The sequence below is a fragment of the Bubalus bubalis genome, chromosome 2, assembly GCF_019923935.1.
Source record: "Bubalus bubalis isolate 160015118507 breed Murrah chromosome 2, NDDB_SH_1, whole genome shotgun sequence".
NCBI lineage: Eukaryota > Metazoa > Chordata > Mammalia > Artiodactyla > Bovidae > Bubalus > Bubalus bubalis.
In genome coordinates this window covers 100041993-100068811 of record NC_059158.1, presented here as the reverse complement: position 1 = coordinate 100068811, position 26819 = coordinate 100041993, and the positions used below count along the sequence as shown (strand labels likewise).

At 37.4% G+C, this 26819-nt stretch overlaps 1 non-coding gene across 1 annotated transcript in view; it reads left to right on the top strand.

Moving 5' to 3' along the window:
• Window positions 1-23199, top strand: part of LOC102414856 — a 221236-nt gene extending 198037 nt beyond the window's left edge. Inside the window, exon 3 of the transcript XR_006640542.1 lies at window positions 23052-23199. This is a non-coding gene — a transcript (uncharacterized LOC102414856). The remainder of the gene's footprint in view (window positions 1-23051) is intronic.
• Window positions 23200-26819: the final 3620 nt, after the last annotated feature.

Sequence of the window (26819 nt, the reverse complement as noted above, 5' to 3'; positions counted from 1 at the left end):
TTGCCCATTCTTTAATAGGACTTTGTTTTTTCTGTTGTTGTTGTTACTAAATTGTATATTTTAGATATTAATCCTTTATCATATATATTGCTTGCAAATGTTTTCTCCCTTTCAGGATGCAGTCTTTTCATTTTGTTGATAATTTTCTCTTCCTGTGCACAAGTTTTTAGTTTGACATGATCCTGTTTGTTTATTTTTGCCTTTGTTTCCCTTGCCTGAGGAAATGTGTCCCAAAAAATATTACTAAGACTGATGTCAAAGAGCATATACTACCTGTATTTTCTTTTGAGAATTTTTATGACTTCAGCTCTTACAGTTAAGCCTTTAATACATTTTGAGCTTCTTTTTGTATATGGTGTGAGAAAGTACTCTAATTTGATTTTTATGCCTATGGCTGTCTGATTTTCACAGCACCATTTATTGAAGAACCTGTCTTTCCTCCTTCCTATGTTTTTGCCTTGTTTGTCACATATTAATTGACCATATAAGGATGGGTTCATTCTAGAATCTCTGTTCTATCCCCATTAATCCCATGGGATCCTAGTGATCCCAAAAATCTGTGTCAGTTTTTGTGCCAGCACTGTACTGTTTTGATTACTATACGTTTCTAGTGTAGCTTGAAGTCAGGGAGCGTGACACTTCCAGTTTTGTTTGTTTCTTGAGATTGTTTTGGCTATTTGGGGTCTAGTATGTTTCCATACAAATTCTAGAATTATTTGTTCTAGTTCTGTGAAAAATGCCTTAGGCATTTTTATAGGGATGGCATTGAAACTGTATGATTCAATGAACCTTGGGTAATATGTTTGTCTTAACAATATTATTTCTTCCAATCCATGAGCATGATATGTCTTTCCATCTGTTGCCATCATTTTTTTATCCATGTCTTTCAGATTTCCAGGTATAGATTTTTCACTTTCTTAGGTTCATTTATAGGATTTAATTATAAACAATATTGCTTTCTTAATTTCTCTCCTGATGGTTCATTGTTACTCTATAGAAATGCAAGATTTCTGTATATTAGTTTTGTATCCTGCAATTTTACTGAATTTATTTATTAGTTCTAATTGTTTTTCTTGGAGACTTGAAGATTTTCTCTCCAAAGTATCATGTTATCTGCAACCAATCACATTTTAATTCTTCCTTTCCAATTTGGATTTTTTTTTTCTTTTTCTTGTATGATTATTGTATCCAGGTTTTCTAAACTATGTTTAATTAAAGTGGCAAGAGTGGCATCCTTTTCTTATTCCTGATCTTACAGGAATGGCTTTCAGCCTTCACCATTCAGTATGATGTTAGCTGTAGATCTGTCATGTATTTATGACAAATACTTAATATGTTGAGGTATGTTCCTTCCATACCCACTTTGTTGAGAGTTTCTAATCATAAACTGTTTTAATCATAGCTTTTTAAATCAAATTGATGTTAAATTTTGTCAAGAGCATTTTCTTCATCTATTGAGATGATCATATGATTCATATACTTCATTTGCACATGTGCTAATGGGGTATATCACATTGACTGATTTGCTGATATTGAATCATCCCTGTGTTCCTGGGATAAATCTCACTTGATATGAATGTATCATCCTTTTAATGCATTGTTCAATTTGTTAATACTTTGTTGAGAACTTTTCTGTCTATGTTTATCAGTGATATTGGCCTATTGGTTTTATTTTTATGTGCTGTCTTTAGTTTTGGTATCAAGGTGATGCTGGATGCATAAAATACGTTTGGAAGTATCCTGAATACATAGGTTTGTTTTCTGTCATCTTCAAAAAGATGTTGATTATGGCAACAGAAGTAGTTCATATAGCTCACTTGCTACACATGATTGTCTGCTATCTATTTTTGTGTTGTTTGAAATTTTTAGTGTCATGTGTTACTTAGTAATAAAAAATATAAAACAAAAACTACTGTGTACTGAAGAAAGACATTAGTTTTTCATTGCTTTTCAGTTTCAGCTAAACTTCTAATGTATTTTTATTTAAGAAACTTAGTAAATACTACGTGATCATAGTATCTTTGCATATTACTTTTTGTTTTACATACTCTCTTTTATTTCAATCTTTTTCACTCCAAAGAAAAAAGTGAAGTCATAAATCTGCTAACTTGCACTGCAAGAATTACCCAATTTCTTCATCCTAAATGGGACCTATAGAGAGATTGATTTTCACACAAGTCAGTTGTTGCTGCTATATTAGCGTCATATATATATATATATATATATATCTGCCTGTCATCTCTGTCACCAGGGTTACAAGTGTGCTATTTATGAAAGAATTCTGAATTCTTTGTTTCTTAAACTTCAAACATACCACATTATTTTATACAAACTATTCAAGAGACAGTAGGTTCTATAAAATGATTAGGAAGATCATATTTTGCTAAAGTATCTAGATACAATTATATTTCATACCTTACATTATTAAACTTTTGAGTATAAACCTACAATCTTAAAAGACCAAACAAACTAAAAAAATTTTTACGAGTCTTATGATATACAGCATATTAAATATTCGGAGCTGCTTGAATTTATATCATTGTAATTTACTAGACTCTATTAATCATACTGAAATCAGATTGATTATATTCTTTGCAGCCAAAGATATAGAACCTCTATACAGTCAGCAAAAACAAGACCTGGAGATGACTGTGACTTAGATCATGAACTCATTATCGCAAATTTCAGACTTAAATTGAAGAAAGTAGGAAAACCACTAGCCCATTCAGGTGTGACCTAAATCAAATCCCTACATTATACAGTGGAAGTGCCAAATAGACTCAAGGAATTAGATCTGAGGGAAACTGAAAATCTATGGACAGAGGTTTGTAATACTGTATAGACACAATGGTCAAAACCGTCCCCAAGAAAAAGAAATGAAAAAAAGGCAGAAATGGTTGTCTTACAAATGGAGGCATTACAAATAGCTAAGAAAAGAAGCTAAAGCAAAGGAGAAAAGAAGAGCTATACCCATCTTAATGCAACATTACATAGAATAGTAAGGAGAGATAAGAAAGCCTTCCTACATGAGCATTGCAAAGAAATAGAGGAAAATAATAGAATGGGAATGACTAGAGATCTCTTCAAGAAAATTATACAAACGGAATATTCCATGCAAAGATGGGCACAATAAAGGACAGAAAAGGTATGGACGTAACAAAAGTAGAAGATATTAAGAAGAGGTGGTAAGAATACACAGAACTATAAAAAAATTCTTCAAGACACAAATAACCATGATGGTGTGTTGACTCACCTAGAGCCAGACATCCTGGAGGGCAAAGTCAAGTGGGCCTTAAGGAGCATCACTGCAAACAAAGCTAGTGGAGGTGATGGAATTCCAGCTGAACTATTTCAAATCCTAAAAGATAATGCTGTGAAAATGCTGCTCAAATATGGCAGCAAATTTGGAAAATTCAGCAGTGGACACAGGATTGGAAAAGGTGAGCTTTTCATTCCAATCCCAAAGAATATTCCAACTACTGCACAATTGAACTTGTCTCACATGCTGGCAAGGTAATGCTCAAAATCCCCCATGCTCAGCTTCAATAGCTGGTGAACTGGTAACTTCCAGATGTACAAGCTGGATTTACAAAAGACAGAGGAACCAGAGATCAAATTACCAACATCCGTTGGATCATACATAAAGCAAGAGAATTCCAAAACACAACTACATCTGCTTCATTGACTATGCTAAAGTCTTTGACAGTGTGGATCACAGCAAACTGGAAAATTCTTAAAGAGATGGAAACACCAGACCACCTGACCTGCCTCCTGAGAAACCTGTATGCAGGTCAAGCAGCAACAGTTAGAACTGGACATGAAACAATGTTCAAAATTGAGAAAGGTGTACGTCAAAGCTGTATATTCTCACCATGCTTAATTTACCTTCTGTGCAGAGTACATCATGTGAAATGTCAGGTTAGATGAAGACAAGATGGATTCAAGATTGCTGAGAGAAATATCAGTAACCTTTGATATGCAAAAGACACTGCCCTTATGGCAGAAAGCAAGCAAAGAGGCACTAAAGAGCCTCTTGATGAAGGTGAAAGAGAAGAGTAAAAAAGCTGGCTTAAAACTCAGCTGTCAAAAAACTAAGATCATGGCACCCAGTCCTGTCACTTCATGGTAAATACATAGGGAAACAATGAAAAAAGTGACAGACTTTATTTTCTTGGGCTCCAAAATCACTGTAGACAGTGACTGCAGCCATGAAATTAAGACTCTTGCTCCTTGGAAGAAAAGGTATGACCAACCTAATTCAGTTCAGTTCAGTCCCTCAGTCGTGTCTGACTCTTTGCGACCCCATGAACCGCAGCATGCCATGCTTCCCTCTCCATCACCACCTCCCAGAGTCCATCCAAACCCATGTCCATTGAGTCAGTGATGCCATCCAACCATCTCATCCTCTGTTGTCCCCTTCTCCTCCTGCCCTAAATCTTTCCCAGCATCAGGGTCTTTTCAGTGAGTTAGCTCCTCACATCAGGTGGCCAAAGTATTGGAGTTTCAGCTTCACATCAGTCCTTCCAGTGAACACCCAGGACTGATCTCCTTTAGGATGGACTGGTTGAATCTCGTTGCAGTCCAAGGGACTCTCAAGAGTCTTCTCCAACACCACAGTTCAAAAGTATCAATTCTTCTGCACTCAGCTTTCTTTATACTCTTAACTCTCACATCCATACATGGCTACTGGAAAAACCGTACCCTTGACTAGATGGACCTTTGTTGGCAAAGTAATGTCTCTGCTTTTTAATATGCTATCTAGGTTGGTCATAACTTTCCTTCCAAGGAGTAAGCGTCTTTTAATTTCATGGCTGCAATCAGCATCTGCAGTGATTTTGGAGCCCAGAAAAATAAAGTCAGCCACTGTTTCCACTGTTTCCCCATCTATTTGCCATGAAGTGATGGGACCAAATGCCATGATCTTCGTTTTCTAAATGTTGATCTTTAAACCAACTTTTTCACTCTCCTCTTTCACTTTCATCAAGAGGCTGTTTAGTTCTTCTTCACTTTCTGCCATAAGGGTGGTGTCATCTGCATATCTAAGGTTATTGATATTTCTCCCAGCAATCTTGATTCCAGCTTGTGCTTCTTCCAGCCCATCATTTCTCATGATCTACTCTGCATATAAGTTAAATAGGTAGGGTGACAATATACAGCCTTGACATACTCCATTTCCTATTTGGAACCAATCAGTCTGTTGTTCCATGTCCATTTCTAACTGTTGCTTCCTGACCAACCTAGACATTATATTAAAGCTCAGAGACATTACTTTGCCGACAAGGGTCCATCTAACAAAGCTTTGTTTTTTCCAGTAGTCATGTATGGATATGAGAGTTGTTCTGTAAAGAAGGCTGAGTGCCAAAGAATTGATGCTTTTGAACTGTGGTGTTGGAGAAGACTCTTGAGAGTTCCTTGGAAAGCAAGTAGATCAAACCAGTTAATCCTACAGGAAACCAGTCCTGAATATTCAGTGGAAGGGCTGATGCTGAAGCTGAATCTCCAGTACTTTGGCCACCTGATGCAAAGAGCCGACCCCCTGGAAAAGACCTTGATGCTGGGAAAGGTTGAAGGCAGGAGGTGAAAGGGAGGAATGAGGATGAGATGGCTGGATAGTATCACCGACTCTATGGGCATGAGTTTTAGCAAACTCAAGGAGGTGGTGAAGGACAGGGAAGTCTGAGTGCCACAGTCCATGGGGTTGCCAAGAGTCAGACACAACTGAATGACTTAATTGAAATGAGTAATCATATTATGTTATACTTAGAAATTTACTTATTTTACTTACACTGTTTGATATGAATAAAACAAATGAATTATTTTAAAAACAGATAACTAAATATTGCTAATTTGGTAAGAATTTTATCCTGGATCAATTTCACTTAGTTCAGTTCAGTCGCTCAGTCAGGTCGGATTCTTTGCAACCCCATGAACCTCAGCACACCAGGCGTCCCTGTCCATCACCAACTCCAGGAGTTTACCCAAACTCATGTCCATTGAGTCAGTGATGCCATCCAACCATCTCATCCTCTGTCATCCCCTTCTCCCCCTGCCCTCAAACTTTCCCAGCATCAGGGTCTTTTCCAGTGAGTCAGCTCTTCTCATCAAGTAGCCAAAGTACTGGAGTTTCAGCATCAGTCCTTCCAATGAGCACCCAGGACTGATCTCCTTTAGGATGGACTGGTTGAATCTCCTTGCAGTCCAAGGGACTCTCAAGCGTCCTCTCCAACACCACAGTTTAAATGCATCAATTCTTCGGCGCTCAGCTTTCTTCACAGTCAAACTCTCACATCCATACATGACTACTGGAAAAACCATAGCCTTTATAGACGGACCTTTGTTGGCAAAGTAATGTCTCTGTTTTTTTAATATGCTGTCTAGGTTGGTCATAACTTTCCTTCCAAGGAGTAAGCGTCTTTTAATTTCATGTCTGCAGTCAGCATCTGCAGTGATTTTGGAGCCCAGAAAACTAAAGTCAGCCACTGTTTCCACTGTTTCCCCATCTATTTGCCATGAAGTGATGGGACCAGATGCCATGATCTTAGTTTTCTGAATGTTGAGCTTTAAGCCAACTTTTTCACTCTCCTCTTTAACTTTCATCAAGAGGCTCTTTAGTTCTTCTTCTCTTTATGCCATAAGGGTGATATTATCTGTGTATCTGAGGTTATTGATATTTCTCCCAGCAATCTTGATTCCAGTTTGTGCTTCCTCCAACCCAGCATTGCTCATGGTGTACTCTGCATAGAAGTTAAATAAGCAGGGTGACAATATACAGCCTTGACGAACTCCTTTTCCTATTTGGAACCAGTCTGTTGTTCCATGTCCAGTTCTAACTGTTGCTTCCTGACCTGCGTACAGTTTGCTCAAGAGGCAGGTCAGGTAGTCTGGTATTCCCATCTCTTTCAGAATTACAGAGTTTATTTGATCCATGCAGTCAAAGACTGGCATAGTCAATAAAGCAGAAATAGATGTTTTTCTGGAACTCTCTTGCTTTTTCCATGATCCAGCGGATGTTGGCAGTTTGATCTCTGGTTCCTCTGCCTTTTCTAAAACCAGCTTGAACATCAGGAAGTTCACAGTTCACATATTGCTAAAGCCTGACTTGGAGAATTTTGAGCATTACTTTACTAGCGTGTGAGATGAGTGCAACTGTATGGTAGTTTGAGCATTCTTTGGCATTGCCTTTCTTAGGGATTGGAATGAAAACTGACCTTTTCCAGGCCTGTGGCCACTGCTGAGTTTTCCAGATTTGCTGACATATTGAGTGCAGCACTTTCACAGCATCATCTTTTAGGATCAGTTTATTTGCTGTGAATATTAGTGTTTCTTGATAGATGTATGTAAAGTTTTTTATTGTTAGAAAATTTAGTGTATATATAAATTTTCATGTGTTGTTCTTGTTTGATCACTTTGTTGCATCTGACTTTTTGGGACCTTATGGGCTTCAGCATACCAGGCTGCAGTATCTCCCATAGTTTGTTCAAATTCACATCCATTGAGTTGGTGAAGCTGCCTAACCACATCATCCTCTGCCTCGTCCTTCTCTTTTGTCTTCAATCTTTCCCAGCATCAGGGTCTTTTCCAATGAGTCAGCCATTTGCATCAGGTGATGAAAGTACTGGAACCTGAGCTTTAGTGTCAGTCCTTCAAATGAAAATACAGGATTGATTAACTTTAGAATTGACTGGTTTTGACTCCTTACAGGTCAATGGATTCTCAATGGTCTTCTCCAGTTCCACTATTTGAAAGCATCAGTTCTTCACTACTCAGTTTCCTTATGGTCCAACTCTCACATCTGTACATGAAACCATAGCTTTGACTATATGGACCTTTGCTGGCAAAGTAATGTCTCTGCTTTTTAATATGCTGTCTAGGTTCATCATAGCTTTCCTTCCAAGGAGCAAACCTCTTTTAATTTCATGTCCACAGTCATGTTGCAGTCACAGTCCACCGAGATTTTGGAGCCCAAGAAAATAAAATCTGTCACTATTTCCACTGTTCTTCTATTTGCCATGAAGTGATGGGACCAGATATCATGATGCTAGTTTTTTGAATGTTGAATTCTAAGCCAGCTTTTCAAATCTTCTCTTTCACCCCCACCAAGAGGCTTTTTAGTTCATCTTCACTTTCTGCCATTGGAATGGTATCCTCTGCATATCTGGTTGTTGATATTTCTCCCAGCAATCTTGATTCCACCTTGTGATTCAACCAGCCTGGCATTTCACACGATGTACTCTACTAATAAGTTAAATAAGAAGGGTCACAAAAACAGCCTTTTCATACTCCTTTCCCGATTTTGAAACAACCAGTTGTTCCCTGTAAGGTTCTGCCTCTTGTTTCTTGATCCACATACAGGTATCTCAGAAGACAAACAAGGTGGTCTGGTATTCCCATTTCTTTAAGGATATTCACAGTTTGTTTTGATTCACACAATCAAAAGGTTTCATGTAATCAATGAAGCATTAGATGTTTTTCTTAACCCCCTTGCTTTCTCTATGATCCAGTGAGTGTTTGCGATTGGATCTGATACCTCTACCTTTTCTAAACCAAGCTTGTACTTGTAGAGAATTTTGGTTCATGTACTCTGAAGCTTAGCTTGAAGGATTTTAAGCATGACCTTACTAGCATGCAAAATGAGTCCAGTTATACAGTAGTTTGAACATTCTTTGGGATGGCCCTTATTTGGGATTGGACTGAGAACTGACCTTTTCCAGTATGGTGGCCAGTGCTGAGTTGTCCAGATTTGCTAACTGAGTACAGCACTTTAACAACATAATCTTTTAGGATTTTAAATAGTTCCGCTGAAACTTTATTACCTCCACTAGCTTTGTTTGTAGTAATTCTTCCTAAGGCCCCCTTGACTTTGCACTCCAGGATATCTGGCTGTTGGTGAGTTGACCATACCATCATGGATATCAGGTCATTAAGACCTTTTTTGTATAGTTCTTCTGTGTTCTTGCCACCTCTTCCTAATCTCTTCTGCTTCTGTGTTAGGTCCTTACTGTTTATGTCCTTTATCATGGCCATACTTGCATGAAATGTTCCTTTGATATCTCCAGTTTTCTTGAAGATTTCTCTCATCTTTCCCATGCTACTGTTAACTTTTTTTTTTTTTTCTTTTTGCATTGTTCATTTATTTAAGAAAGGTCTTCTATCCATTCTCTGAAATTCTGCTTGGGTATGTCTTTCCCTTTCTCCTTTGCCTTTTGCTTCTCTTCTTTCCTCAGCTATTGTAAAGCCTCCTCAGACAACCACTTTGCCTTCTTGCATTTTTGGGAGGATGGTTTTGGCCACCACCTCCTGTACAATTTTATGAACCTCTGTTCTTAGTTCTTCAGTCATTCAGATCTAATCCCTTGACTCTGTTCATCACCTCCAGTACATAATCATACAGGGTTTGATTTAGGTCATACCTGAATGGCCTAGTGGTTTTCCCTACTTTCTTCAATTTGATTCTAAATGTTACAATTAGGAGCTGAGCCTCGATCAGGTCCAGGTCTTTTCCTGACTATTTAGAGCTTCTCCATCTTTAACTACAAAGAATATAATCAGTCTGATTTCAGTATTGACTATTTAATGATATCCAAGTGTAAAGTCATCTCTTGTGTTGTTGGGAAAGGGTGTTTGCTATGACCAACATGTTCTCTTGAGAAAACTCTGTTAGACTTTGCCCTGCTTCATTTTGTACTACAAGGCCAAACTTGCCTGTTTTCTCTTGACTTCCTACTTTTGCATTCCTTTGATGAAAAGGCCATCCTTTTTCATTTATCTCTAGAAGGTCTTGGAGGTCTTCATACAACCCCATCAACTTCAGCTTCTTTGACAATCTTGGTTGGGGGCACAGACTTGAATTACTGGGGACACAGACTTGAATTACCGTGATGCTTAATGGTTTGCTTTGGAGACAAACCGAGATCATTCTGTCATTCTTGAAACTGTACCCAAGTACTATGTTTAGGACTCTGTTGTTGACTATGAGAGCTACTCCATTTCTTCTAAGCAATTCTTCCCCACAGTAGTAGATATAATGGTCATCTGAATTAAATTTGCCTAATCCCATCCAAGTAGGAAGTGGTCAAACAGAAGATAGCATGAGTGAGCATCAACCTTTTCAGAATCAGTGAACTAAAACGGAATGGATGAATTTAACTCAGATGACCATTATATCTACTACTGTGAGCAAGAATCCCTTAGAAGAAATGGAGTAGCCATCACAGTCAACTAAAGAGTCCGAAATGCTATAGTTGAATGCAATCTCAAAAACGACAGAATCATCTCTATTCATTTCCAAGGAAAACCATTCAATATCACAGTAACCCAACTCTATGCCCCAACCAGTAATGCTGAAAAAGCTGAAGTTGAACGGTTCTATGAAGACCTAGAAGACATTCTAGAAATAACACCCAAAATGGATGTCCTTTTCATTAGAGAGGACTGGAATGCAAAAGTAGGAAGTCGAGAAATACCTGGAGTAACAGGCAAATTTAGCCTTGGAGTACAGAAGGAAGAGGTCAAAGGCTAATAGAGTTTTGCCAAGTGAATACACTGGTCATAGCAAACACCCTCTTCCAACAACACAAGAGAGGATTCTACACATGGACATCACCAGATAGTCATTACTAAATCAGATTGATTATATTCTTTCCAGCCAAAGATGGAGAAGCTCTATACAGTCAGCAAAAAACAAGACCAGGAGCTGACTGTGGCTCAGATCATGAATTCCTTATTGCCAAATTCAGACTTAAATTAAAGAAACTAGGGAAAACCACTAGACCATTCAGTATGAGCTAAATCAAATCCCTTAACGATTATGCAGTGGAAGTGAGAAATAGATTTAAGGGATCAGATCTGATAGAGTGCCTAAAGAACTATGGACAAAGGTTTGTGACATTATACAGGAGGCAGGGAGCAAGACCATCCACAAGAAAAAGAAATACAAAAAAGCAAAATGGTTGTCTGAGGAGGCCTTATAAATAGCTGTGAAAAGAAGAGAAGCTAAAGGCAAAGGAGAAAGGGAATGATACATCCATTTGAATGCAGAGTTCCAAAGAATAGCAAGGAGAGATGAGAAAGCCTTCCTCAGTGATCAATGCAAAGAAATAGAGGAAAAGAACAGAATGGGAAAGACTAGGGATCTCTTCAAGAAAATGAGAGATACCAAAGGAACATTTCATGCAAAGATGAGCTTGATAAAGGACAGAAATGGTATGGACCTAACAGAAGCAGAAGATATTAAGAAGAGATGGCAAGAATACACAGTAGAATTGTACAAAAAAGATCTTCATGATCAAGATAATCACGATGGTGTGATCACTGACCTAGAGCCAGACATCCTGGAATGTGAAGTCAAGTGGGCCTTAGAAAGCATCACTATGAACAAAGCTAGTGGAGGTGATGGAATTCCAGTGGAGCTATTTCAAATCCTGAAAGATGATGCTGTGAAAGTGCTGCACTCAATATGTCAGCAAATTGGAAAACTCAGCAGTGGCCACAGGACTGGAAAAGGTCAGTTTTCATTCCAATCCCTTAGAAAGGCAATGCCAAAGAATGCTCAAACTACCATACAGTTGTACTCATCTCACACGCTAGTAAAGTAATGCTCAAAATTCTCCAAGCCAGGCTTCAGTAATACATGAACCCTGAACTTCCAGATGTTCAAGCTGGTTTTAGAAAGGCAGAGGAACCAGCAATCAAATTGCCAACATCCACTGGATCATGGAAAAAGCAAGAGAGTTCCAGAAAAACATCTATTTCTGCTTTATTAACTATGCCAAAGCCTTTGACTGTGTGGATCACAATAAACTGTAGAATATTCTGAAAGAGATGGGAATACCAGACCACCTGACCTGCCTCTTGAGAAACCTATATGCAGGTCATGAAGCAACAGTTAGAACTAGATGTGGAACAACAGACTGGTTCCAAATAGGAAAAGGAGTACATCAAGGCTATATTGTCACCCTGCTTATTTAACTTCTATGCAGAGTACATCATGAGAAACGCTGGGCTGGAGGAAGCACAAGCTGGAATCAAGATTGCCGGGAGAAATATCAATAATCTCAGATATGCAGATGACACCACCCTTATGGAAGAAAGTGAAGAAGAAATAAAGAGCCTCTTGATGAAAGTGAAAGAGGAGAGTGAAAAAGTTGGCTTAAAACTCAGCGTTCAGAAAACATAGATCATGGCAGTTTGAATCAGGGAAGTTGGATGTGGACAAGCAGCAGATGGCAAGAGTGAACAGTGGTATCTTAAGAATCAGTGAATCAAAATGGATGAAATTCAATTCAGTTCAGTCGCTCAGTCATATCTCACTCTTTGCAACCCCATGGATTGTAGCACGCTAGGCCTCCCTGTCCATCACCAACTCCAGGAGTTTACTCAAACTGACATGTACTGAGTTGGTGATGCCATCCAACATTCTCTCCTCTGTTGTCCCCTTCTCCCATCTTCAATCTTTCCCAGCATCAGGGTCTTCTCCAATTAGTCAGTTCTTTGCATCTGGTGGCCAAAGTGTTGGAGTTTCAGCTTCAGCATCAGTCCTTCCAACAAATTTCAGGACTGATTTCCTTTAGAATGGACTGGTTGGATCTCCTTGCAGTCCAAGGGACTCTCAAGAGTCTTCTCCAACACCACAGTTCAAAAGCATCAATTCTTCAGCGCTCTTTTCTGGTTTCTTTTTTCTCAATAATACTCATTTTTCATGTTATAACTTAAAATTATTCAAATTCAGACAGATTCTAGTTTCTTCATTCTTTCATTCTTCTGATTGAATCTTCAATTTTAAATTTTCAGTTTATTCTTTTAAATCTTCTTTAGTTTATTCAATTTAAATCTTCAATTTATTCTCCTTTCCAAAAACCATTGTTCACAGTGATCCTATTGTAAGGGTTTAGATTGGCTTATAAATACTTCCTAAATTAATTTGGAATATAAAGAATTTGAATTTTGAATTTAGAGGGAAAAAATACCAGATTAATTCTTTTTTTTTTTCCCAGATTAATTCTTGATGACTGTTTTTAGCATCTGGAATTTTTAATTTATGAAATAATATCTTTGAAATAAGGATACACTATAGTCTAAACCAGGTTTAATCTATTATTTTATTCTTTTCCTATGTTTACTTATCCATATTAATTTTACATGTTCCATGGTTAGATTTTTGTCTTCGTGCTTAGATTTTGAAATGTGAAGTGTCTGAAGAGCTTTTTTACTATTTTCTTTTAGCAAGGTCTTATTAGAACTGTGTGGTTAATCATAGTCATAAACTGAAATCCTTCCCTAGTATAGTTCATCTTGGGCTTCCCAGGTGGTACTAGTGGTAAAGATCCCAAAGCCAACACAGAAGACATTAAGAGACATGGGTTCAATCCCTGGGTCAGGAAGATCCCTTGGAGGAGAAAATGAATATCCACTCCAGTATTCCTGCCTGGAGAATCCCAAGGATAGTGGAAACTGATGGCAACAGTCCAGGGGGTTGCAAAGAGTCAGACATGACTGAAGCCACTTAGCACATATGTACTCATATGTGCTTAGTAGTTTATTTTTATAGTTCAGTAGTTTATCTTAGTAGTTTATTTTTAATACTTTAAAAATAAAAACTTCTCTAATAAAATGAGTTCATTCTTTTCATATAAAAAAATTTGATGACAGCTGTATTATATGCTATAAATTTTTCAATTTTAAATTATATAAGTCAATGCTTTTTGGTGTATTCACCTTGTTGTATATCAATTACCACTTATTTCAGAACATATTCATCACCCCAGAAAGGAACTCTGTGCCCCTTACCAGTCAGTCTTCATTCCCCTCTATGCCAAGCCCTAGCAAACATTAGTCTTCTGTTAGTCTCTATGGATTTGCCTATTCTGAACATTTTACATACATAGAGTCATACACTGCACTGCTTTTTGTGTCTTGCTCCTTTTACTTAGCATAATGTTTTCAAGTTTCATTTATACTGTACCCTGTGTCAAATTTTCATTCCTTTCATGACCAAATAATATTCCATTGCATGGGTGGTACTACATTTCATGTATTAATTCAGCAATTCATGATAGTTTATTCTTTTTGAATCAGTTATTATCAGTGACAAGAATTCTAAAATTGTCGTTTGATACCAAGCAGTCTTTGATGTATGTTTTAGACATTAAAAATTGATGATATGTTTTTTTAATTTTGGTGTGTTTTTCACCATTATAATGGATTTAAACTTCCCTTTCAAAACTAGAAAGTTCTGAATTCCAAAACACATGTGACTCCCAAAGGTTTTGGACTGGTATTGTGTAAACGATCTGGAATTAAGAGAAAAGGAGAATTTGGTCATCCATTAAGAATATATATTGTTTTTTCTAGGTAAACATTCACTTGACCCTGCCTGCCTTATTTCTGTAGCTAAAGTGCATCCTTTTTGAAAAGAGAGTTTCTCTTCTGTTTTCACCACCAGAAACTGAGTTCATTTTTGTTCTAGGTATAAAGTAACAGCTTCTTTACATCTGTGAGCAGCTCACATCTATTAAAGAAGTTAACAGACTAAATCTCAAAAATCTGTATACTTTTCACTTTTCTAGCTACTTGCCTGTAACCTCCTTGAAAACAAAAACTATCATTTATCTCTTTTTTTCTACAAGGCTGGCAAAGAGTTTCTACTCGTCTGTTTACTGGAGAAATAATGAATGAATATATAGAGTGAATAAATATTATCACTTATTTTTCCTAATCTTTGATAGAGTGTTTATTAACATTTTTAAAGTAAGTGTTAAATTTTTCAAGAAATGTCATTGTTTTCGGTTACAAAGAATGTTAGGAAACTTTATTATTAAAAATTAGATCACAACCCAAAGCTTTATGAGGTATGATTGCAAATCAAGGGGAATTGGACCTCTATAGTGAACATTCAGAGAAATAACATTTTTAAATATGATAACTTACAAAAACATAAAGTTTAGAAAACTATTACATAAAACTTCTATGAAGCCTGTAAATCTGTTTTTAATATCAGCAGATTTTAATTGCTAAATCAGAGAAAATTTTGCTCAAGAAAATTTTGAATATGATCCTCACCATATTCTTTTTTATACTGACTTAGAATATTTGCGTCTTCTAGGGGTTACTTTTGATTAGATAAATGCAACTTACAGATTTGATGACAGTCATCTTAAGGCAAATTTACAGGATTGATGGCATCACCGACTCGATGGACATGAGTTTAAGTGAACTCCGGGAGTTGGTGATGGACAGGGAGGCCTGGAGTGCTGCAATTCATGGAGTCCAAAGAGTCAGACATGACTGAGTGACTGAACTGGCTGAACTGACTGACTGACAGGATTTATAGGATTTTTATGCTCCTCATTAATTGTTGACGTTGTTGTTTAGTTCCTAAGTCATGTCTGACCCTTTTATGACCACATGGACTGTAGCCCACCTGGCTTCTTCTGTCCATGTGGTTTTCCAGACAAGGATACTGGAGTGGGTTGCCATCCCAGGGGATCTTCCTGTCCCAGGAATCAAATCTGTATCTCCTGCATTGGCAAGCAGGTTCTTTACCACTGAGCCACCAGGAAAGCTCCCTCAGTGATTTTTGTTGTTGTTGTTATTGTTCAGTCACTAAGTTGTGTCCAACTCTTTGTGACCCCATTGTCTGCAGCACACCAGGTTTCCTTGTCCTTCACTATCTCCCAGAGTTTGCTCAGATTCATGTCCATTACGTCTGTGATGCCATCCAACCATTCATCTTCTGTCGCCCCCCTTCCTCTCCTGCCCTCAATTTTTCCCTGCATGGGGGCCTTTTTCTGATGAGTTGGCTCTTCACATCAGGTGGCCAAAGTGTTGGAGCTTCAGCTTCAGCATCAGTCCTTCCAGTGAATATTCAGGATTGATTTCTTTTCGGATTGACTGGTTTGATCTCCTTGCAGTCCAAGGGTCTCTCAAGAGTCTTCTCCAACACCACAGTTAAAAAGCATCAATTCTTCGGTGCTCAGCCTTCGTTCTGGGCCAACGTTCACATCCATACATGACCACTATACAAACCGTAGCTTTAACTATATGGAAATTTGTCAGCAAAGTGTTATCCCTGCTTTTTCAGTACACCGTCTAAGTTTGTCATAGCTTTTCTTCCAAGAAGCAAGCGTCTCTTAACTGCATGGCTGCAATCAGCATCCACAGTGATTTTGGAGCCCCAGAAAATAAAATCTGTCACTGTTTCCACACTGTTTTTACTCATTGATTATATGTCACCAGAAGTTTCTTTGTACTTGCTGTCTTAAACCAACAATCTATGAGACAGCAAATTTGAAAATGTAGGAGTAGTAGTTAAACAATTTAAACCTCTGTAATAATCACAAACAGCATGGGGCAAAGGAGGTCATCCAAGTGATCAGCTGCCAGAGTAGCTAAGATACAAGCATGCTTCTCAGGTCCCTAGTATAGTCATTGACTCATATGCTTCAGGTGCTCTCAAATCATTCCATTAATTCCAATAACTCTACAGTTATTAATTTCTTAAAGTTGTAAACAGATGTTATTACTGCCTCTAAAATTATGATCTCCTTGGAAAATTCTCTGACCTTCTAGATCAGGAATCAGCAAACTCTGTTAAAGGCCAGATAGTAAACATTTTAGACTTGGCTGACCGGCAGGTCCTCAACTGCTGTTGGGGCATTTTGAAAGCAGTGACAGGTGATACATGAATAAATGAGCATGGTGTTTCTGCTTTATTTATGGACACTGAAATTTAAATTCCATATAATTTTCAGGTGTTGTGAATTTTTGTTGTAGTGACGCTTTTTGAAATGTTTAAAATACAAATACTATTCTTGGCTTGGGGGTGGGGCAAGGGGGCATACAAAAAAGGTGGCCAACCAGATTTGTTCACTGGCTGAAATTTGCCAGCCTCTGCTCTATGTTAAATCTAATGGTAGAGAAAATCAGCTATAGTATTACATTCTCAAACTCCTCCAACTCCTACCAGTTCTCTCATGCTGTCCCAAAGTGATTTGAGCTTATGCCTGATGACAAAAGATGTTCAACTTGTTACCAGCAGCTTCTGTGTAACCCCAATAATGTTGCTTCTTTGTCCCACTTCACAAGTAGCTCACAAAAGTAAATAAAAGGAAATTTCAACACTGCCTGCTGTGAAACTAATTGTCTTTTGTTAAGATGATGTTCAGTTCAGTTGCTCAGTCACATCCGACTCTTTGCAACCCCATGGACTGCAGCACGCCAGGCTTCCCTGTCCATCACCAACTCCCGGAGCCTATTCAAACTCATGTCCATCACTTCAGTGATGCCATCTAACCATTTCATCCTCCGTTGTCCCCTTCTCCTCCCACCTTCAATCTTTCCCAGCATCAGGGTCTTTTCCATTGATTCAGTTCTTCGCATCAGGTGGCCAAAGTATTGGAGCTTCAGCATCAGTCCTTCCAATGAATATTCAGGACTGATTTTTGGATGGACTGGTTGGATCTCCTCGCAGTCCGAGGGACTCTCAAGAGTCTTCTCCAACACCATACTTCAAAGGCATCAATAATGGAAACAAAAGCTAGGAAACTTGGAAACCAGGCTGTAGTTGGTTCTTGTTGTTTAGTCATTAAGTCACATCTAGCTACTTCACTTTCACTTTTCACTTTCATGCATTGGAGAATGAAATGGCAACCCACTCCAGTGTTCTTGCCTGGAGAATCCCAGGGATGGGAAGCCTAGTGGGCTGCCATCTGTGGGGTTGCACAGAGTTGGACACAACTGAAGTGATGTAGCAGTAGCAGCTACTTTGTGACCCCATGGACGATAGCCCACCAGGCTTCTCTGTGCAAGAGATTCTCCAGGCAAGAATACTGGAGTGGGTTGCTGTTCTCATCTCCAGGGGATCTCCCTGACCCAGGGATTGAACCCGTGTCTCCTGCATAGACAGACGGATTCTTTACCACCAAACCACCAGAGATGCCCCTCCTAGTTGGTTCTGTGCTGTGTGCAAAGCTTAGTTACTCAGTCATGTCTGAGTCTTTGTGACCCCATGGACTGTAGCCCACCAGGCTCCTCTGTCCATGGGTTTCTCCAGGCAAGAACACTGGAGTAGGTATGCATTCCCTTCTCCAAAGGATCTTCCCAACCCAAGGATTGAACCCAGATCTCCTATGCTACAGGCAGATTCTTTACTGTATGAGCCACCAGGGAAGCCCATGGTTGGTTCTACCACTGCACAAAGTTCTGAAGTTTCTCAAACTTCTGAGGCTCCATTTTCTTTCCTGCTCCTCTGTAAGAAGTACTGAGAGGCTCCATTGTGGTAGTCAATATGAAATCACTGGTAAAGTAAAAAGCATATAAAACATTGCATTTTATGTTGCAACAGTGTTGATGGTTGTACTCTGTTGTTTACTCATACATATGATTTCTTGCAGAATTTCCTACATATGACGATGTATTCCCCTTGAAGATTAGGTATAGATTAAAGATCGCTCATAAACTTTCACAGGCATTTTACCTTTATACTTTCACACTTTTAAGCTACTCTCATCTCCTTACTCTATAGATGTATCAAATTCATTACTAATAGTGCTATGAAATTTTAAAATTATATCCCTCATATTCTTTCTTATTCCTTTATGAGGGCAGAGACTTTGTTTCATCGCTGTTGTATCTTCAGTATCTAAAACAATATCTGGAATAGATTTAAGTCTCATAAATAATTTGAGTGAATCAAAAATAATCCCGTATGTTAATTTGCTTTTCATTATCAAAAGGAATGTAGAAAGCTCATTAAATACATTATAAACAAAATGTATTTAAATACGGAAAATATGTAGGAAATCTACTTTTGCAGTTTTAATAAAATGTAGATCTATCCACAGATCCTTTAGGGTCCATGAGCCCTAGTTTTTAAAATATGGAAGAATATTTAACTTGTATCAGCAGGCACACAATCCATAACTATGATTGTGAAATTACTTCAACAGCATAAAAAAAAAAATGCAAGCTTTATTCAGTCTTTTTAATAAGCCCTTCTTCTGCACTTTTAAGTTATAAGAAAAAGAACAATGGATTTATAAACTTTATTTTGGTTAAATTTCTTTTGGTTGCAACAAGAAAAACAGTTTGGCAAACTTATTTAAAAAGGGCATTTGCCTGGGAAGATACTAAAGTATCATGCATTTGACAGGCAGGAAGAAAAGAAACAAGGGTAGCTCTGGGGATTTCATCTTTCCCTAGAGTAGAGCACTTGATGAGGGCTCCCACTCACACATCCAAATTTCAGGCTACTAAAATAGAAATTCAGCTTGGATCACTGATGCATGCCTGAAAAGGTCAGCCAAAGTCAGAGAGTAGAATCACGCAGTAGAGCTATCAGTACTGAGAGCCACTGTTCAGTGCCAGGGTGATTTGAGAAGCTACATCATGAGATGTGTAGTCTTATTAATCTGACTTCAGAAAGTACATTTATTTTATATCTATTAATGTCTCAAAATGAAATATTATACTGAAAGCTACAGGACATCTTTGTCCACTGACAGATAAATTTACAATTATGAATTTTAATGTGCCAAATCACCCACTGCCATATTAATTAATGGCTTAATATCTCATGATACAGCAAATTTAATGCAGTGTCAATATAGCATAGAGACTTAAGAGTATAGACCTTTGAACTAGACTTGCATGGCTTCATATCTAGCTCTACCACTTTATTGGCTATGAAAGTTTGGACAAATTGATCTCTGACCCTTATTTTTGCTGTCTATAAAGAGGAAGTTTATCAGTGAGCTTTTGCTATAGTACAAACCACCACGAAAATCTCACTGGCATGCCACAATAAGCATTTAGTTCTTGCTCAGAAATCTGTGGGTAAGAGGAGTAGGTCTGATCCAGACTGGACTCAACCAGATGTGGGTTCAAGTGGAAGATGCATCTGGGTCTGTGCCTCATGTCTCATCTTCCTTGGACCTGTAGCTACCTGAAACATTTTTTCCTCAGAGACTAAGGCAAGATAGCAAGGAAGAAACCAAGTTGCTAAAGCATACATATTTCAAGGCTCTGCTTGTGTGTTGTCTGCTGTTACCCCATTTGGTCAAAGCAAGGCATGTGGCCAGTTCCAAACTCAAAGAGCAGAGAGGTATATATGCACCTCCTATGGTCATATGGTGGGGAAAGGGAGGAGTAAACCAGGCTACCACAGGGGGTTGATATTGGTATCTAGCTAGTACAGATGTTTTAAGTTTAATAATATACTGTAAGAACTTAGAATAATACCTGGTACACAGTAAATGCTAAATAAATATTTGTTATTATTAGGCATACTCTTCAGCGGAAACTTACACAAAAGTTGAGTATTCTGTATCTGTGACATAAAGTGGTTATTTGACAAGTGTGTCACTTCATTTGAGTTAAACATACATGCTTAAATTTAAGTAAAAACTAGTTTCTGTTTTTTAATTGTAGGTTAGATAAACAAGATTATATGTCTTTGAGACGAGCCAGTCAACTTCTGGGATAGTCAGAATGATTACTGCCTCAGTTATTTAACTGTTAGTAAAATCGTGGAACTACTAAAGATTGAGTTCTGCCCTCTCATTTTAGAGATAATGTGTTGGGTCAAGAATGGTGAAATATCTAAATCAAAGAGAAAAAGGTAGATAGATGGAAGATGAATGGTTAAGTGATAAATAGATAAGTAGTTAAATAGAAAATGGGAACACAAGGAAGCACCTAGATTTCTGGAATTCTATTGAGCTCAGGTGTTGTTTCCTGTAGTTTTATCTAAATGTTATCATATTTTTTTCTTTCAATGAACTATACAAGAAGAAATCATTTTAAGAGTCTTTCAAAATAATTTTTTCAACTTTTCCTTCGATTGAGAAGAATATTATTATTATAGAATAGGATTTATTTATAATGTTAAGAATAAAAACTAATCTTTACAGAGGATTACTTACCCTTTCATCTAATATTTTTGAGTACTTATCTGTTAGCCACTGGGCATGCAGCACGAAAAAAAAATTGGTATTGTAAGCTTACATTACTTAAAGGAGACAGGCAATAAATAAATAAATATATATTATATTCCACAATTCTTTACCTGCAATTCTAAAATCCAAAAGCTCTGATACAAAGTTTTTGCAACTCATATAAAGATAAAACCTGACCTAATATTAACTTGTTTAGTAGTAAAACTGATAAGAACTATTTGTTGCCTTTTTATAAATATCACTTAGAATATATGTTTTGCTTTTAAAGATATTGACATTTTATTTCAGAGTGCTCAGAGTTGGAAGGGAAAAGGCAATGGCACCCCACTCCAGTACTCTTGCCTGGAAAATCCCATGGATGGAGGAGCCTGGTGGGCTGCAGTCCATAGGGTCGCTAAGAGTCGGACACGACTGAGCGACTTCACTTTCACTTCTCACTTTCATGCATTGGAGAAGGAAATGGCAACCCACTCCAGTGTTCTTGCCTGGAGAATCCCAGGGACGGGGGAGCCTGGTGGGCTACTGTCTATGGGGTCACACAGAGTCGGACACAACTGAAGCGACTCAGCAGCAGCAGCAGAGTCGGGAGAGAGGGTGCATAATTATAGTACATTTACTATATTACCTATAAAAACTCAATACTTAATTACAAGACCTATCTGGTCCCTTAGGGATTATGTTGGGTTGTATAATATCTAGAAAGTACTCTGCCTGGAACTGAAGCATGTATGGTATAGAAAATGAGGGTCAGTAGGGAGAGGGGTGAGTGATGGAGGGTGGAAAAGTTGTTTAGCTAGTAATAAAAGAAAACCTCTCTGGGTGGTGACGTTTGAGTAAATTCTTGAAACGTGGTGTTGCTGTCAGAGAAAAGAATATTTCAGACATTGGGAACAGGCATGTGGCTGTGTGGAGAAGTGTTCCAGTCTGAGGAAGGACCAGGGTCAAAGACCTAAACTGAAAGTGTGCTTGCTGCTGCTGCTAAGTCGCTTCAGTCATGTCCGACTCTGTGCGACCTCATAGACGGCAGCCCACCAGGCTCCCCCATCCCTGGGATTCTCCAGGCAAGAACACTGGAGTGGGTTGCCATTTCCTTCTCCAATGCCTGAAAGTGAAAAGTGAAAGTGAAGTCGCTCAGTCGTGTCTGACTCTTAGCGACCCCATGGACTGTAGCCCCCCAGGCTCCTCCATCCATGGGATTTTCCAGGCAAGAGTACTGGAGTGGGGTGCCATTAGCATATTTATAAACTAGGATTTGGACGCCCGGCAAGGAGAAGTATGTTAGGATAGGTATCAGAGGGTGCCCAATCATTTAAGGCAATGTAATCCTTTGGATTTTATCATGGATGCTCTAGGGTATCTTTGAAGGATTTTGACTAAGAGTGTCTAAAGTCCAATTTTCTTTTTAAAAATATTGATATGTTGCACTGTAGATAATAAAAAGGACCCTCTTTTGCTCTGTGGATAATAGATTGCTATAGTACCAAAGATGAGAAAAAATAAATGATCATAACTAGATGAAACTGAGAAATTAAATGGTAACTGGTCATTTTAAACCAAATAATCTTGATTGTACTTTAATTTTAAAATAGATATCCATTAAGTACATGCTGTACTTGAATTAATAACCTAAATATTATTTAACTATGATGTTTTTTCTTTCTAGATTTTTCTCTCATTATTAGGGCTGAGAAACTTAGCTTGGTCATGATAATAATACTATTCCCTATCTTCTTCCCTCTTCCAGAGAGTTTTTTGTTCTGCCTACTGGGAGACAACTAGAGGAAAGAGCCCTAAACTTGAAATGATAAGAATTGGTTTCTTGTGTTGGCCCTGCCACCATTTGATTGTAAAAATGGTTGAGTTGTTTAACCTGTCTGGATTTCAGTTTCCTATCCTGAAAGATATGAGGATTGAGTCATCTGATATAGCTCTTTCTTAGCTGGAGTTATATATTTAGCAAATCCTATGTGTAAGACTAAAACTCTGTGATTCTTAATGAGACCTAATTAAGAATCACAAAATGTTCTTAAATATAAATCTAAAAAAATGTAGAATAACTGGATATCTGTCCAAAATTTATGCTTATTTTCCTTTTAACAGGACCAGGGAAATAAACACCAGAAGACAAGAACACGGAATATTTTCCTTCATCGATCCATAGAAGTGTAATCCTCCTCTAATTTGATCAAACATAAAGGAATGACTACCTTGACAGATGGCCACAGAGGATGTCAACAATTTTTTGGAGGCAAGTAATGAAATATATGTGCTATGAGTTTTGTATTATTAAGTATATAAAAACAAATATAATTATGTTTTAGAAAAAATAAAATGTATTTTTAATACTTTTTCTATCATAACTACTTATCCCTTCCTGTTTTTTCCCGTGAGCACTATTTCATGTATAAAATTATTGTAAGCTGCTTTTACCCTAACCTGGAGTACTATATAGTATATAGGAGTCATTATATCCCTAAATATAAAAACAATTAAATAATAGCAATTAAGTACCCAAGTTTAAAAACAGGGCTCTTTACATCTCTCTTGGACACATATATAACTACAAATACTAAAGTTATTCATGAAGTTAGAATTATTTTCTAAGTATCTATACCATATAGAGGGCTTCCCTGGTGGCTCAGAGGATAAAACGTCTGCTTGCAATGCGGGAGACCCGGGTTTGATCCCGACCCGGGTCAGGAAGATCCCTTGGAGAAGGAAATGGCAACCCACTCCAGTACTCTTGCCTGGAAAATCCCATGGACTGAGAAGCCTGGTAGGCTACAGTCCGTGGGGTCGCAAAGAGTCAGACACAACTGAGACACTTCACTTTCATTTTATACCATATATAATTTTTGAAATTTTTGCATTTCCTGGTTATTTTAAACAACTATTCTAAAGTGCTCTAAAATCTTGGGATGTCATCCCTTTACATCCCTGTTGTTGTTCAGTCACTCAGTCGTGTCTGACTCTTTGTGACCCAGTGGACTGCAGCACACAAGGCTTCCCTCTCCTTCACCATCTCCCAGAGCTTGCTCAAACTCATGTCCATTGAGTCTGTGATGCCATCTAGCCATCTTGTCCTCTGTCTTCCCCTTCTCCTCCTGCCTTCAATTTTTCCAAGCATTAGGGTCTTTTCTAATGTGTTGGCTCTTCAAATCAGGTAACCAAAGTATTGGAGCTTCAGCTTCAGCATCAGTCCTTCCAATGAATATTCAGAGTTGATTTCCTTTAGGATGGACTGATTTGATCTCCTTGCAGTCCAAAGGACTCTCAAGAGTCCTCTCCAACACCATGGTTCAAAAGCATCAATTCTTTGGCATTCAGCCTTCTTGACCATCCAACTCTAACATCCGTACATGATTGCTGGAGAAACCATAGCTTTGACTATACGGACCTTTGTTAGAGAGGTAATGTCTTTGCTTTTTAAAATACTGGCTAGGTTTGTCATAGCTTTTCTTTCAAGGAATAAGCATCTTTTAATTTTATAGCTATAGTCACCATCTGCAGTGATTTTACGTCCCTAGCAGCTTTATATTTTGTGAGAATCATCCATCCCAAGATCCCATTGAACTTTCATTGCTTTCACAACAGCTCTTATTGCTCCTGCAAAAATAGCAGACCAAGAATTGTAGACCACAGTTCCTTCTTCAAAACTGAAATTAATTGCATTACCCTCTAAAGGGGATTTGCTTGGAAAGAAATTGACTGCATTATAAAGAAAAAAATAATAAATATAAGGAATCTGTCTTCTCCACTTTCATGAAAAATAAAGGATTATGTAAATAATATGAAATGAAATAAAGGTAAACTCATAAAAACTTGAGTAGAATGCAGTAAAATTGAATTTCTCCAAGCATTTTATACAAACAAAGAAACTGTAGAGATGTTCAGAATTTTTAATTTACCGTTAATTCAACTCATAGGCCTAAGGTCATCCAGCAAATGAGTTTGCTTTTTAAGTTGAACATAAAGGACTGCTTTCTAAGTGAAGGAGACCATAAATGTTTAAAAAGCCCAGTGTGGAGCTTCTGAGTTTTCTTTCAGTAACTAGAGTCAAAATTAATTTTTGCTTTTCTGCTGGGGAAAATTTCATCTAATTACATTCAAATTATTCTGCAACTTTTTGGATAGCAAATCCTGATCACCAAAGAAAAGAAAAAGCAGTTGTGTTGCCCTTTCCTCATAGTTATAAGAATAGCATTATTATGCAGTCACTAGGCTTTATAGAACCATAAGTGATTATCCGCTGGTTGCCTTCTGGCAGAGAGACACCTAAACCTTTCTGAACTGCTAATAATGTATGCCTTCTCTTTTTAAGGATCTTCAAAGAAATAGATTTCATTGCTTCCTTCAATAAACCAATATAATATAGCAGCTGTCAGGAGTTAGGGAGATATTTCTTTACCCTTTTATTCAGTGACTGTTTCTAAAAATTCTTTTCTCAGAATTACATTTTAATCATGATGTAAATCTTCTCTTAATTTGGTAGATATAATTTACCTATTTAAGAAAATATTTCAAATTGACCCATTGCTCAATTAATGAAAATAGTTCCCATAAACAGTGCTTCCATATAAGCAACCTGTTGTTGGGTTTCTTTCTCTGATATTTCCTTTTTTAACTTACCCACATGTCATATCTTATTTTGGTCTTCAGTTATTCTTTAATCACGGCATCATATCTATGCCTTATAGCTGTAATTTATCTTTCTTCCACATTATATTAAAAACCAGCTCTTTTTTCTCTTTGAATTGCATTCTATTTATGACCGTGTCACTAATAAGCCACAGATATTTATAATTCTAATCAAAAGGGCTGACTCATTTCACATATTTTAAGGTTTATTTGCAAATTATGTTTTATAAAAAAATTTAGTAGTTAGAAAGGCAGTTAGAACATAGTGGGTATGACTTACAAGCTTGCTATTCAAGAACACAAATTCCTAGGACAGATTGACTAACCACAACTGTGCCACCCCCACCAACTGTGTTAACTTGGGCAGATTATTGATTGTCTTTGTCCCTCAATTTGTACATCTTTAAATTTGATAATAATAATTATAAGGGTTAAATGGGACTGATAATGTAAGTAAATAGCTTAGCTGCCTAACACTTGTATAATTCAATAAGTAGGTGATGCAGTTTTTCTACTTTTTGCAAAATGAATGTAAACAGGTTTCCTTTTAGTAGTAAACTGAACTCTTGCAAAAACAATAATGAATTTATCCATTATACTCATGCCAAATTTCTTTTGCATCATGTTTGTTGTACTGCTAGTAAATTTTATTCACATTGAAGTTTCCCAATGAGCAATTTTAAAGTTTATTTTTAAACATGTAAAATATAGTTTATCCAAAAATAATCATTAAAAAATATTTTTTAAAAAATTGATGTTAACATTTTAGCCTCATGAAAACTATGTATATTCCAAAATTTTTAAGAAAGTTTACTTGGATATTCATGGAATCACTGCCTGCCCTAAAATTTTGACTTCTTATCAACCACTGTTATTTGGAGAAATATCTCATGTGCAAGGCAGAATGATTTGATGAATTTTCTCATTTGTATTAAATATCTTTTATATATACATTGATCAGGTATTTATTTAATCTGAGAAACTGATTTGATATTTCACTAGAAAGATAAAAGTGAATAGGCAGTTTGGTTCTCTGTTAACATTTCTGTAAGAGATACCACAAACTGGGTGGTTTAAATTAACAAAAATGTATTATCTCGCAATCCTTGACACAAGAAGTCTGAAGTCGAATTGTCCACAGGGGCATGCTGTTTTGATGGCATTGGGGAGAATCTGCTCTATGCCTTTTTCTTAGCTTCTGTGATGGTGATGTTCCTTGGCATTTACTGG